Source organism: Ursus maritimus, unplaced genomic scaffold (assembly GCF_017311325.1).
Source record: "Ursus maritimus isolate PB19 unplaced genomic scaffold, ASM1731132v1 scaffold_10, whole genome shotgun sequence".
Lineage (NCBI taxonomy): Eukaryota > Metazoa > Chordata > Mammalia > Carnivora > Ursidae > Ursus > Ursus maritimus.
Genome location: NW_024423344.1, coordinates 43,749,200 through 43,764,327, shown reverse-complemented (window position 1 = coordinate 43,764,327; position 15,128 = coordinate 43,749,200). Strand labels below are relative to the sequence as shown.

The 15,128-nt window shown below is 35.4% G+C and overlaps 1 pseudogene; it reads left to right on the top strand.

Moving 5' to 3' along the window:
* Positions 1-7,115: 7,115 nt before the first annotated feature.
* On the top strand, positions 7,116-13,349 carry LOC103659199 (annotated as a pseudogene).
* The last annotated feature ends 1,779 nt before the right edge of the window (positions 13,350-15,128 follow it).

Sequence of the window (15,128 nt, the reverse complement as noted above, 5' to 3'; positions counted from 1 at the left end):
TTAAATCTATATAAGCACATATTAATCAAGGGCCCCCTTAAAAAGGATTGTTACTATTTTGTAGATTTACAACTAAATTACCAAGACTTTGAAAGTTCAATTTAGAAACTTAAGGAAAATATTGTTTATTGACATAATTATTTTTAAGAGTTGATATTTATTCTATGAAGAAAACAACCACTAATAGTATTTTTCGAATACAAAGCATACTCATTTAAAAACAAAAATATTGTTCATGTTTATAAAATACTTTCATACGTATTACTAACTCATCGTTACCTCAATCTTCAAAATAACAGTTTCTTTAGAATTATGCTCTATCCATCATAGAACTAGGAATAGAATTTCATAGTACAGCCATAAAAATTCATTTTATTAAATAATACTTATGAGAAAATAAGTATTTGCTCACATTGGCTCAAATTACCTAACTTATGGATACTGTATTACTTACAGTAAGAAATGTACAATGTTCTTATTTTATACAGATAATATTATACTCATTATAACTTAATATTTTTGTGTAACATAAATGTATTTCTATTCTACTGCATTTTTCCCTATCTTAGGACCAATCACCTTTGCTATTTAAGATATTTGAACATAAATTTAAATAAGTCTATTTCCCCTAGTAATAATTCAGAAAGTTAAGATACAACTGCCTGGAAATTCATAGTTGTTATATCTTTATCCTTCAAGCCCATACACAAAAAATGTTGAAGTCCTTTTAAAAATAATATATATTTAAAAGCTTATATTTCTTCAAATGTTCAAAACCTGTTCCTTTCCCTCACTTCTATTACCAGCTATAAATGATGTACAATAATTGGCTGATACAAATGGCATATTTATATTCTAACTGGCATAGAAGATGCTTACAGGGAATTTATTTTTAATTTAGATGTTTGAAAAGGGGAATTATATTAAAACTGGTTTGATGTCAATTAAAAAATTAAGAGAATTCTTAAGGACTGTAGGAAACTGGCCATGAAGTCTACACTTAGGGGAATAGCTAAATTGCATGTCCAAGCACTGCTTTGATTGATTTTTACTCTGATCTTCTCACCAAATTACATTTGCAAAAGTAACCATGGAGACTAAAAGCTTGACTACTGAATTGAACTAGCAAAGTAATAACAAAGAGTGTAGTAAAAGGAAAGTAAAGGTGTTTTCAGAGTCAAAAAGGTGCCTTATTTTAACATATAATACACTACATTATTTTTCTAAATCCTAGGAAATTAAGAGTATCTACTTATTCTCCGGAGGAGTAGGAACAGAGAAGCAGATTAACCAGTCAACAAAATGTTTATGTGTTGATGCCTAGTCTAATATTCTATGCATTTGTTGCTTATCAAATGGTTTAGGGTATAGAAGTACATTTCTTTAAAAAATATCTCACATTCCTAGATCTACATTCACAATCAGAATTAATCAGATCTATGGTCATTAAAGACATTATTTTAGTGGTTGAAAAACTTTTTGGACTAAAGCTATTATTCATATATTATGCTATAAATTTAAACAGAACACCAATCAAAACAAGCAAGAATTTTCAGAAAAATCTCAATTCTTCAATGGACTTGAATTATGCAAGCATACAGAAATTACAAATCTAGGTTAAAATGAATAAACTATTCTTTAATTTATAGGGTGAAGATAAGTTAAATGTAATACCTTCATAGTGCAATATATTCATCTGTCAAATATTCACTAACGACCTTCTATAATGCCAGGAATCCAAATTGCTGTTGGAAGCATAATTTTAAACAACAAATGGTTCTTTATATCCAGCACCGTGAGAAGAAAGGCACGTATAAGCAAATAATACCCTGAACAAGTGCTATGATAGATTTAAGTACCAGACGTAAAAGAAGTTGATCAGGGAATATCAAATTGCTTGGGGAGATGAAGAAAGATTTACCCAAGAAACTCTTATTTGTAAGGATCTGAAGTATTCTTGAAGCGAGATGTAGAAAGCAATTATGTTCTTTCTCTAACCACTTCCCACTTGTCCCCCTGCATACCTAATACTGCTAAATCTAGGCAGGAGGAAGGTGTTTCTGGTCCTTTCTTCAGAGGCTCAGAAATAAATCTCAAACTGTTTTCTAATGAATCCTTAGGAAATGGAAACTGATTACTCTCCTTGAATTCCTATGTTAACAATGTTAAGTAGCTTTAATTTGGAAAATTTTAGGGTGCCTTTCTCTCTTGTGTAAGGCCTCAAGAAAAAGAATTATTATATGTATTTCTCAATCGACTATTCTTTCTTTGGAACTATAAATTATGGATAAGAATCCAAATAGCAGGAATTACTGAGTGAACTTCCATTTTACTAGTTTAATTCAGATACATATTTTTTTGTCTTATATTTACAGTAAATTCGATAATATACATAACATTTCCTTAAACATTCTGGAAATATTCTTAGTGGTTAAGAGGTTATATTTTGGGTTCGGATCACACGGGCTGTCTAGGCTCTGTCTTTTTCCAGTTATGTGAATAAGGCAAATTACCTAACTTCTTTGTTCCTGACTTTCCTCACTGTCAGTATACAGAGAGGATTGTGAAAATTATTTAAACCACTTAGCCCAATGCCTAACCCTTAGAAAATCCTTGACAAAGGTTAATAAAGAAAACAAAACAAATAAAAGGCCCCCTGTGAGAGTGCCCGGGTGGCTCAGTCAGTTAAGTGTCCACCTCTGGATTTTGGCACAGGTCATGATCTCGGGGTTGTGAGATTGAGCCTGGTGTTAGGCTTCATGCCGGGCGTTGAGTCTGCTTAAGATTCTTTCTCTCCCTCTGACCACCCCATCTCTCTGTCTCCCTCTCTAAAGAAAAAGAAACAGAAAAAGAAAAAGAAAAGGTCCTTTGAACTGTGGTAACACTATGCATGGTAAACGTTTAAAGAGAAAATCAAAAGATTGTTTACTACTAGACAACCACTTTAAAAGAAGCAATTATATGAATACATTTTTCATAAAGTTCATTTATTTTCTCTGAGAAATGTACACCTATTAACAAGATCTAGGTTAATATTAGCACTAGCTCTGAATCAAAAACAAACAAACAAAAAACCATTTTAAAAAATAACTAAATAACTAGATCAGCAAGTAATTTCATACATCATGAAAACAATCCTGTTTGTAGTAGGGTCAGGGAAAAAAGGAAAAACTCCCTAATTCAAAGAGAAAAAAGAAAATTGTCAAAAAAATTAAAATACAGTTATAAATATACAAAAATTATCATTCCTGTCAAACTCTTCCTAATGTCCATTTGCCACATTCTATTCACTTTATTAATCAAATAAATCTTGTGAAAGACCAAATTACATAGATGATTTTATTCAGGCTGTTGTAATAGAAGGAATATTCTTTTTTTTTTTTTAACATTTTATTTATTTATTTGACAGAGAGAGAGCAGGAGCAGGGGGAGTGGCAGAGGGAGAGGGAGAAGCAGACTCCCCGCTGAGCAGGGAGCCTGATGTGGGGCTCGATCCCAGGACCCTGAGATCGTGACCTGAGCCCAAGGCAGATGCTTAACTGACTAAGCCACCCAGGCGCCCCAGGAATGTTCTTTAATGAAGTCATTTCAAAAGACTAGGAGGAAAAAGTGGGGTTCATTATGGAAACAAGGGGGTTATGAAGAAGGATGAGAGTCAGTCCTATTTGAAGGCTGGAGGTGTTTAATTCTTGGAATATGCCACAAAAGTCACACCTTTGCAGTTAGCCTTTTCTCGGAACACAAGAGGGGAGGGGAAGGTCTCTCAACAAGCTTTCCAGGAAGATAGGGCTCAGATAAAGTCAACATTATTAGTCCCTTATTTATTCAATATTAATATGACTCAATGTTGAACAATTCAGAGACAATCTTGAACCTCCTGAATAGAGTGGATGAAAGGTGAACTGGAATAGGTAAGTTAAGCTTCCAGAGGCAGGGATGCAATAGCTTTATAGTCAGTATCAGAAAACCAGAACTATTACTATACCAGTGGGTGAACACAGGATCACAAGCATCAAACCTCATATACTATCCGTAAGGTATAGTCCACAGGTCTAATATATCAGATATATATGAAATATATATATATATATATTTTTTTTTTGCAAGGGTGGGCATTGTCATTAAAATATTTTAGTTAATTCACAAAATTTAAACACATAGAATTTGATGAGTGAAAGCCCATTTCTAACATTCATTCCTTTACAGTCTTCCTTCCTATACTGAACTCACAACAAGATTTCTTCTATTCAAATCTCTTATTTTAATATGGTAGAGAAAAAAAAAGATGAAAAAGTTAAGATGATTTCCCTAAATTATTAGGCATTAAATGAGCTCTTATATTTTAAACTCCAACAGCAGTCTGGAAACAGCTATAATGTTGACAGACTAGATACAGTTTTTATTTTCCAAATTTTCTCTTTTTGAATACCATAGGTTTTCTAAGTTCTTTTTTTATTTCCAATGTCACCCTGATGTTTCTTAGGGAGCTCTTCAAAAGGGATAGCAAGCTAGAGATCCCTGTTAACAACTGCCATGTTGGTATTTGCAATGGTGCAGAGTGTCACTAATATTTTCAGTTTAAAATATAAATTAGTTGTATAATGTTTATTAGGAAACTGATAATCCTCTCAGATTCCTAAAGTTCTTTTATAAAAAGGCATAGTAATTGCCTGAGAGTAATTGAAGTGTTAATGCCTGCCAACATTATAGCTGTATTTCAGTTAAAAAAAAAATTCAATGTTACATCTCCCAGTATTCAATATCTACCTAACAGTAGCATAAATATAATCTCTGAAGGGGTTGAGGACACATTACCCCAAAATATGGCACCTTCATACATTAAATATTTTAAGCTGAAGGATTTGAGAAAATGGCGGATGCAGGAAGGTCACTCTGACCTTCTCTCCTAGCCCCTTGTCCTTCTGAAACAGGTCATAAAACCCTCAAGTGAGGGTGCCTTCCCCATCCATACCTAGAGGAAAGGAGTATACTTATTCATGAAGAATCTCAATAAACAGACTGAACTTGCTAAAGTTCAGTCTCCTACTCCTCAAGCTATCATATTCCTTCACAGCTAAACCTAGCATAAAAGTACACAGGTCTAAGTGTTTCATCAGCTTTTCATTTCCTTAGGAAGGCTCCCATGTCATGAAAAACTTATATATTAAATAAATTTGTTTGCTTTTCTCCTGTTAATCTGTCTTCACCAATGTTCAGATCTAGCCACAGACCCTAGAGGATCAAGGGAAAGCTTTTCCTTCTCTATATTTTCATTTCCGGTTCATCAAAATATTTTTATCTTGTTATTGTTGCTGGTTTATTATTATTTTACTATTTACTATATAGTTTTGCTTTATTTTCCTTCCTTTTTTTCCTCTGTTCTCACATAAACTTATTCACTTGAGAGCCATATAAAGATTATTTTAATTTTATTTTTTTATTTATTAGAGAGAGAGAGAGAGAGAGAATGAGCAAGGAGGAGAGACAGAGAGGCAGACTCCCCACTGAGCAGGGAGCCCCACCTGGGGCTCGATCCCAGGACCCTGGGATTATGACCTGAGCTAAAGGCAGCCACTTAACAGACTGAGCCACCCAGGTGCCCCACTTGAGAGCCATAAAAAATAGGAGTAAGCTTCTATCTGTAAAATGGGGTTATTACTCTTTAATATGATTTAATATAATACCTGAAAGAAAATAAGTACATAATAAAGATTAGTCATTACCTGTATTATACACATTGAATAACTACAATTACATTATTTAACTTTTAACCACATTTTATTTCTCTCTACTCCTTTCAAAAATATCTCAGGTATAGGGTGCCTGGGTGGCTCAGTTGGTTAAGTGACTGCCTTCAGCTCAGTCATGGTCTTGGGGTCATGGGATTAGGACTGCATTGGGCTCCCTGCTCAGCAGGGAGTCTGCTTCTCCCTCTCCCTCTGCCCCTACCTCCCACTTGTTCTCTCTCTCTCTCTCTCAAATAAATAAATAAAATCTTTTAAATATATATATATGTATATAGATATAGATATGTATATATCTATATATATATCTATATCATGGAACAATATATCACTACTGTTTTTGTTTATATGAGAAACATCACCATTTTACTTGTTTTGAGAACTGTAATTTAATTATATTTAATTATATTTATACCTCTTACTTAAATGTTATTTACCCTCAAGAATTACATTCTCTCCATATCTGATTGGAAAAGACATCCAATTCCCCCTAATAACTGAGCCATGGTTTATCTTTCAGTGGCAGTAGGTAATAATATAACAGTCTCTCTCACCCTCTCTCTTTTTTTGGTCTGTATTGTTCATAGTCGGCAGTAAAACTAGAGGCTGGAGTACCCATTAAGTTGTATATTTGATAGACTTTATAAAGCAATCTTCAATAGCAAATAAGAAAAAAAAAACAAAATTGAGCAATAAATAAAAGAACAAAATTGAAATGAATTGCACATTGGCTGGAAAATCATGAAGACAAGGAATAAGAACATTCTGCTGTTTGTGAAGCACGCATCACCTGCTTTTCTTTTTTTGTAAAGGCTATTGGGGGGGATAATATTTTTTGTAGAAGAATGGTAATTATTAGATTTAAGTTTTATTTCCTTTTTTTGCTATGGTATGATACAATAATTTAAATTAACCATTGCCCTATTTAAACTTCTTCCTGTGTGAAATCACACTACCACCATACACCAGTAAAAGCTATAGAAAATACAACAGTTTTCATTCCTGCTTCTTTCTCTCTCTCCCTCCTGTCCTTTTTCTATCCCTCCCTCCCTCCAGTCCCTCACTTCCCCCACCCTCCTCTCTCTGTTCTTCAGCTATTACATTTCACTTCTTCTAGAAAAATGTTTTTACCTTGAACTCTATCCATTTGGGTTATTCAAGAACTGTCATTTATATCGACTTTTTCTTGACCAAAGTTAACTTTTTCAGTGGTAGATATTTCTCCACAATTGGACCTATCATTATACACTCATGTCATGAACTTTGATGATCCCAGGACCAAGATTTTAGCACAAAACACTCTTACTATTTCTATTAGAGTCTCAAGACTCACACAGGTACTTGGGACTCCTCCTATCTAGGTTTCGGAACATGTTTGGTGCAGGTAATATAATTCCATGAGTAGCTAGAGTGGGTTCCTGATTACCATTCAGGGCTAATAGAAACTGAGAGCAGACACAGAATGACTTCATACCTTCATACAGAAAAATTTTAAGCTCTTCAGATAAAGCACGTCCTCCATTATTCATGAATGGAAATAATAATTACACACACACGCATACACACATAAACATAATAAATGTTGACTAAGCAGTCTCAAATTATCTGTGATAAGGATTCCTATTAATCTTTTCTTGTCTAATGCAGATGAATACTTCTGTAAAATACAATAAAAACATCACATCAATGTTAACTGTTCTATAAGTTTCTAAAGTTTATTTTCTATTTCTGTACTTGACTTGTTAAAGACTTGTAACAAATAATTTATAGCATATTACATTGACCTGAACATCTCTATTCCCACAAAATGTCACTGTATCTAATTGAGATTATATTTTAGTGGAAGCAGCAAAATCAGAGTGTCATAAGCCAGAGATGATAAGAGTATATTTCTATTTTATATAAAGTCTGAAGGTATGTAAGCCAGGTATGGCAGCTCTGTATCATGGAGTCCCAAGATACCCAGGCTTCTTCCATTCCATTGTGGATATACTTGGGCTCTATTGGTTTTCCATTTGAGGAATCTGGGGGCTTTAGCACTTCGTCATCAGATAATAACAAGAAAGCGCTCATGTGAGCTATTGAAATTCCAAGCCCCTGACATATATATAGCACTTCTGTCTCTAACTTATTAGCCAAAATTCAGTTTCAGGGCCACACTTAACTACAGGAAAGTGTTTGAGATGAAATCTTTATCCTGGGGAGTCTGACTAACTAAAAAGAGATACAGGATAGGGAAGAAACTGCAAGCTATAAGTATACTTCAAGCTCTTTGCATAGGTACAATTTAGTGTTTAAATGAGTTCCCAACAATAACACATTTGATTCATTACTTAAAAAAAATTCTATCTGAGGTTTATTTGCCCTCCAAAACTTTTTGAAGTGGTAGAGAACTATTTTTTCCCCAAAACTGGAAGTACTGGAGCTCAGTTTCTGCTCATACTCTATCTATTCCAGGAAATAAAATGCAGATTTAATTTTAAACAGTTCAATGACCCTCTCTATTAGATATGAGTGATAAAGTTCATTTCACTGCCTCCGTGACTTTGACATCACTGGACAATCATATCCTCAATAGTGTCATTTACAAAGGAGAACAAAGGAGGATCTATATTATTATCATTTTAACTTGACAAAAGCATATCACTTCTGGGATGGATTAAGTACTCGCATGGCAAATTTCATGGTCACTTTTGATATTTCAGGATGAACTTTTATAACATATGCCCTTTGAAGAACTAATACAAAAGGATAGTGCTTAAACACATCTGGAGGACTTTTTTCCTAATAAAATTTATGAAATTACAGTTGCCTAAAGTCATTATCAATGTAATTTGCTAATCCAAGAGAGCCACTGTGAAGAACAGAAGACTCACATTAATTTTAAGATACATGAAGATTAGATTTCTTTTGGACTTTTGGTAACAAGTCACATACAAATTTTGGCTTCCTGCCCAAAATTTCTTTCTTCCCCAGTGCCCAGATTAAGAACAAAAAAAAAAAAAAAAAAAAAAAAAAAAAAAAAAAAAAAAAAAAAAAAAAAAAAGAAAGAAAGAAAGAAAGAAAGAAAGAAAGAAAGAAAGAAAGAAAGAAAGAAAGAATGAAAGGAAGGAAGGAAGAAAGAGTGATGGCTTGGATTAGGATATATTAGAGGGCACTGTTTAGATTACATTCTGAGGATTGGACATTAAATGGGATAAGTATATATGTACTAAAAGAAATATGAATTTACAGCATGTTTATTTCCCTAAGATTAGCATAATGCTTTAAATATGCATTTTCTTACATTGTGACCTTAAGGTTTGAGTTCTGTTTGCAGTTCAGACAGAAGTAATTCAATAGTTTAGGTAAGAGATGATTATATCTTGCATGAGGTTAGTGATGGTGAAGATGGAACAGATGTGAATAAATTAGAGCATCCAACAAAGGACTTAGTGATGGATTCTATTTATAGGGGAGAGGTAAAAAGAGTGATGCCTAGGTTTCTAAGCTGGTGGAACTTAATGGATATTGGTACCATTCACTGAGATAGGGAGAACTGAAAGAGAACCATACTTTGAAATCAGTGTTGTGCACAATTTCAGAATGGGTGCAACAGAAAGCATTATTATCTGACACAATTACAAAGTGTGTTCTTAGAGTAGAAAGAAACCTTAGAAGTGATCTAGTCTATCATCTTAAATAATGACAGCTATACTATTTCTGCTTGGATGTCTCAAGTGATAATGTCCTCTTGGCTTTATAAACACAGAATCATACTTTTTAAATAGGCATCATTATTCTGATATTCTTCTTATGCTCAGACAACATCTGTCCCTTTGTAGAAGATAATAGCAATTTTGAAAGTAAAGTAGAGTTCTGTAAGGCTTTCTCTACCTATTCAAAAAGATCTTGACACTTCTTAATGAAATATTTATTGCTTAGAATGGCAAACCTGTTCCCCTGCCTACCGAGGAAGTTGTATTTTAAAATGAGAAAAAATTAGAACCAATATACAGATGATGGAGACAATCAAACCCACAAAAGAAATGCCTTTTTTTAAAAAATTAAACTGAGGTATACAATGAATGGGTTTGTATGGTTAAAAGATAAAGTGAGTATATTAAACATTTTATGGCTTATTTAAGCAAAAATCAATTTGAATGGGGCAATGCCTAACCAGAGGTGGTTAGGAATGCTCCACTGACTGGAGCCACCTATGGGCTCCCCAAATATGTAGCAGAAGTCATTGCATATATACCTGATCATTCTATACATGCGGTAGTTTATGCTCTTTCAACTTAATTACAGTTTGTTGATTTTTAAAACAGCCATGGATGCTTGCTTGTTTTTTGAATAATATCATACCCCAAAAGCCATAGACACCAAGATCTTGAGAGAAAATAAATCTAAATACTAAGGATATTATTGAGACTGATGTTATTCTTTTTTTAAGAAACAGGTACTTAATATTTGTTTGTGTAGAATATTTTATGTAATATATGTTGTCAGAAAGTGTGAAGTGTCTGAGACTTTACCCTACTTGCAAGAAAACAAGTTAGTGTATGTAATTTCATGTATATTCCAGCAGCAGTACCAGATTGCAGAGAAACAGGCCATACACTTCTCACACCCAAAACACCAGCCTGGGTAGGATCTTGTGCCAGTTCTTTGAGTCCCAATCCTTACTGGAACAAACAGTGTCATAGTGTTGGAGATGTCACACTGGAACACACAGTGTCACAGTTCTGGAGGCTGAGAAGTCCACGATCAAGGCACCAACGGATCTAGCGTCTGGTGAGAGCCCACTTCCTAGTTCATAGACAGCTATCTTCTTGCTGTGTCTTCACATGATCGAAGTGGGGAGGGAGCCCTTTGAGGCCTCTTTATAGGGCACTATCCCATTAATGAGGGCTCTACCCTCATGACCTAATCACCCCCAAAGGCTCTGCCTCCTAAAACAATCACATTGGTGTTAGGATTTCAACAAACAAATTTTGGGGGACACAATCAGCCAATTGCCCACAGTGAGAATGAGGTATTATTTGGGTATGCAGTAGATTATATCAGAGGAGAGTTCCTCCAAAATTATAACACTAAGTGCTTATATTGGGCAGCTGGTATTCCATCCCATTAACCCTATGGGAGAAAAAGACTTTATTTTAATATAAAATGTCAAAGTGTCTTGTGATCTGAGGAGGGGGAAGGTCCCTTGGTTTGTTACACTGAAGTCTAATCAGATGTCTCTCAAGGGATGGTGTAAATCTTCAGGAAGATGAGGGGAATTTTTAATATCCTGAAATGTGTCTAGGGAGTGAAATGTTCTATTATTCCTTTCCTATGAAGACCTGAAACATACAGGACAAAAGAAAAAGAAAAAGACAACCCAGAGAAATCCAGGAAGAACTGGCATTATGCTTATACTAGAATCAACTAAGATTCTCATAGGTGCACAGGGTTTCTGAATGTAACAATGGCTCCTAATACTTCTCAAGGTCTCATCATGGTAAATCAAGACCCTGTCATCAAGACCATTCTTAGTGAATCTGTCATGGAGCTTCAGGCTCTTAATGAAGTAGATGATGAAGAATAAGAAGGAACTGTTAACAACCAGTCAGAAGAAAGCAAGAATGAATTGGATAACTCTAAACTCTCAAACAGGAATGCAGACATGTTTCCCCACCAACTAAAGGAAAATAATTCTAAGTTAATTAATAAACTGTGGATTGATATTCAGCAGAAAATAGCTACACAGTCACAAATAACAACCCCTCCAGGAACTCTTATCATCTGCCCCCTACATCAGGGTGAATAAAAAGCTGACTCTCAATGCTACCAATGCTGTCAAGAGAACCCACACCAGGCTTCAATCTGAAGAATCTACTGAGACACTAGACTCAAGCTATATTGTGGGAAAAGTGTTAAACTCAAGGAAGCCAAAACAGTTGTTAAATAAAGTGAAAGGAAAACTGGATTTGGACGATCTTTCCAAGCAGAAGAAAACCATGTTAGCAGCCAGTACAGCCTTCACAGACTTTTCAAATAGCAATAAATTCAGGCTGGATGCCTTCAAACACATGATAAATGAAGTGGAATACTAAATGGAAGACTAGGAATGGTGGACAGGATGTGAGGTCAAGGGACCACAGAGTAGTCAGTCTTACAGGTTTCACTCTATCACTGGTGAGCTCTCTCTATTGCCTGGTTTGGTACCTAAAAGAAAGTGGGCTCCAGCTGCATAAAGTAGAGATAAGGCAGCAACTGAAACAAGTGTTAGGTGATCATCGAGAGCTCACTGATGCATTTACAGGAGAAATTCTTCTTACAGAAGAAAATACTGCTACCCAGGCAAGACTTCTGCAGTACATGGCCACACCAGATAAGCAACTTATATCACTCCCACATGCCATGAAGAACTGTCCTTTGATAAATAGGAACAAGAAAATCAGGCATCAGAAAGGGGATCCATGAGCAGGAAAATTATAGATAAATCAGAGGGCCCTGCTGTAAATACTAATGTCTCCACGCCATTGATGTTCAGAAGGGGAGAAGTGGTTGAGTTCCCACAGGAAAACTTGTCTGTTAAACTATCTCAGGTACCAAACTCCCCAGATGTTGTGAATCTGGCCAACAATTTTCCAGCACAGATATTTGAGCCTGGCAGCTCAAATAACACCACCAAGGCAGAAGATCAACTCAGAATTCTCTCCCTTGCAGGATGTATTAAGGAGGACTGCTCAAACTTGTGCTGCTCCATGAATTCCTCCAATTATGGAAGTGATTGAGAAGGAACAAAACTGAGAAAAGAAGACCTTACCTACTGGTGCAGACAATCAGAATTCAAACAAAGAGAGTTATCTCTTCATACTCAGTGGTGGAGGGTCTCTCACATGGGAGAAGATCTGGAGAACAAAGCCCAGTCTCCTTTTGTTAACCTCTTGAAGTCCTCTGCAGTTTCACTCAAACACTCAGCAGGTCAAAACCCCCAATTTCTCAGAAGAGCCCCCAGTACTGGGAGATGGGCAATAGCTTAAAACAAATGAGGCATCAATACAAAGAAAGGATATCATGCCCGAATTGCTGGGTTGACAATGCAGAATTCAGCTATCAAGGCACATCAGAATAAGAATATTGGGCCAGAGGAAGAGCAAAGGGGATGGACTTCAGGAATTAAAGAAAGACAAGTCATGCAAGTGACATGACTGCTACTTTTGCAGCAACACAATCTCTAACACCAAGCAGCATGGAGGAACAGATTGCAGAAATGAATCAGCACAGTATGGATGCTCATGGAAAACTCTTGCAGAGCAGCAGACACTTGCTGGTTTGAATCTTTCCTCTCCACCAGTATCACCCATTCTGTCACCTCTTGGAACATGGACTGAAGGAGGAAAGAGGACAACTGAAGTACCAATTACATGAGCAGAATCCCCTGAAAGTTCAAAATATACTACTGTCTCTCCGACCAGTAGGATAAATATAAGATCTTCAGGGGCTACTAGGAATTCTTGTTCTCCATTAAATGCTACCTCAGGAACTGGGTGATGCACACCTCTTAATCCAAGAGCAAAGACTGAGAAACAAAATGAAGAAGGCTGGTTTGTTCTTTCTACCCACTTGTCATAAATGAAGTTAGTTGTACAGAGTTTGTTAGTAATATATCCTTGAGCTTCCACCCCCTTTTCCCTGCCCCTGCTTTCAAACTTTCATGTCCTTCTTTTAAATAAAACTTTTAGATCTCTTACAAAGATCTTATGACTTAAGAGGGGTAAGAGCAGGTGGGATCCTGGTATAAGAAGGTGGTGGTATATAATATGAACTTTGTGTTCATTTAGGAATAATTGGCTTTATTTATCGTAATAAATAAAGAGCCGTGGAGGTGTTTGTAAGGGGATAAAGAATATGGTAATTTAATATACATTTTCAAAAGGTTACTATGGCTTATGTTTATCAAAATAGAAATAAACCTGCCAATATAAATGTATCTTCCAGTATCAATTCAAGCAAAGAGTAGCCCATAGAGAAGTAAAAAGTTAAGTGCAGACTTCTTATGTAACTAGTATTTCATGACTTATGATATCATATAAATATTATGATAGGCAGAATTCTGAGATAGCCTTAAGATGCCTAAATTCTACTGTGGTGCTGTACAGGCTACTCTCCTCTTGAGGAAAGGAATAATTTGTAAATATGATGAGATAAGACTCTCCTGATTAGTTTATTAATCAGATAACTTAATCAAAAGGAAGATTATGGAAGTAAGCTTGTACTAATCAAGTGTGCCCTTTAAAGGGTCTTGTCCTTCTGAATTTAGGGAGATTTTAATGTAAAAGCAAAGGAGGAAGGCATATATCAAGGATCTGAGAGTGCCACCTGGGAGCTAGGAACAGCCCAGATTTGACAGCCAGCAGGAAAGGGGGGACTACAGTCAAATAAACATAAGGAACTGAATTCTTCCAATCACCTGAATGAGTTTGGAAGAATATTCAAATCCCAGATGACAATCTCAGTCCCACCCAATACATTCATGTCAGCCTTGTGAGACCTGAGAGGAGGATCCAGCTCATTTGCCCAGACTCCTGACTCACAAAAAAAGTGATAGTATGCGGGTGGTGTTGTAAGCCCCTAAAGCCCCTAAATTTTTGATAATCTGGTATACAGTGTTAGAAAACTCTGTGTGTGTGTGTGTGTGTGTGTGTGTGTACGCTCATTCTATAATCGATTAAAGCCTTTTTCTTGAATTGCTCTTGACAAACAATAATTGCTGTGTTACAGAACTCCTAACTTCATTGTGAAATTAGGATAAAGTTTTAGTCAAAGTTTTGACAAGGAAGGTTAGTCATGACTATATAAAAATACACTGGTATGATATAATTGCTTGAGTCATTAACATGAAGTTTGAAGTCATGTCACAATTAAGTTAAAAAACAATTCTGAAAATGCTTTTCAACAACTTAGATTTGAAGGGGTTCAAACACATAGCTTGCATGAGGGGTGGATGCAGTGGTGTAGTCATAGGTTAAAGTAACGTTTTTCATCTCAACATTGTCCTCTCCAGATTAACCTCATGTCAGTACAGTGCATAACACCTCACCTGAATGGTTGCAGAGAGTCTTAAATATTTTCTAAGCTGAAAATTAAGTGATTTGAAAACTCTAAATCCAATATATTAAAACAGAGAAATCACGGTGGTTGGCAGTTAAATCAGTCTGCATGGACAATCATTTCATTACTAATTGTATTTTTACCTATGTATGCAATTTAAGTTCCTTACCAGATGTCCACAGGTTTTTCCCAAATGTTTAAATATCAAAATGAAGTTTCAACTACTGAATAATACATATAATATATAGTCTTATGGTATAAAATAGCATAATTTTGATATTTAAATAACTGTCCATTTAT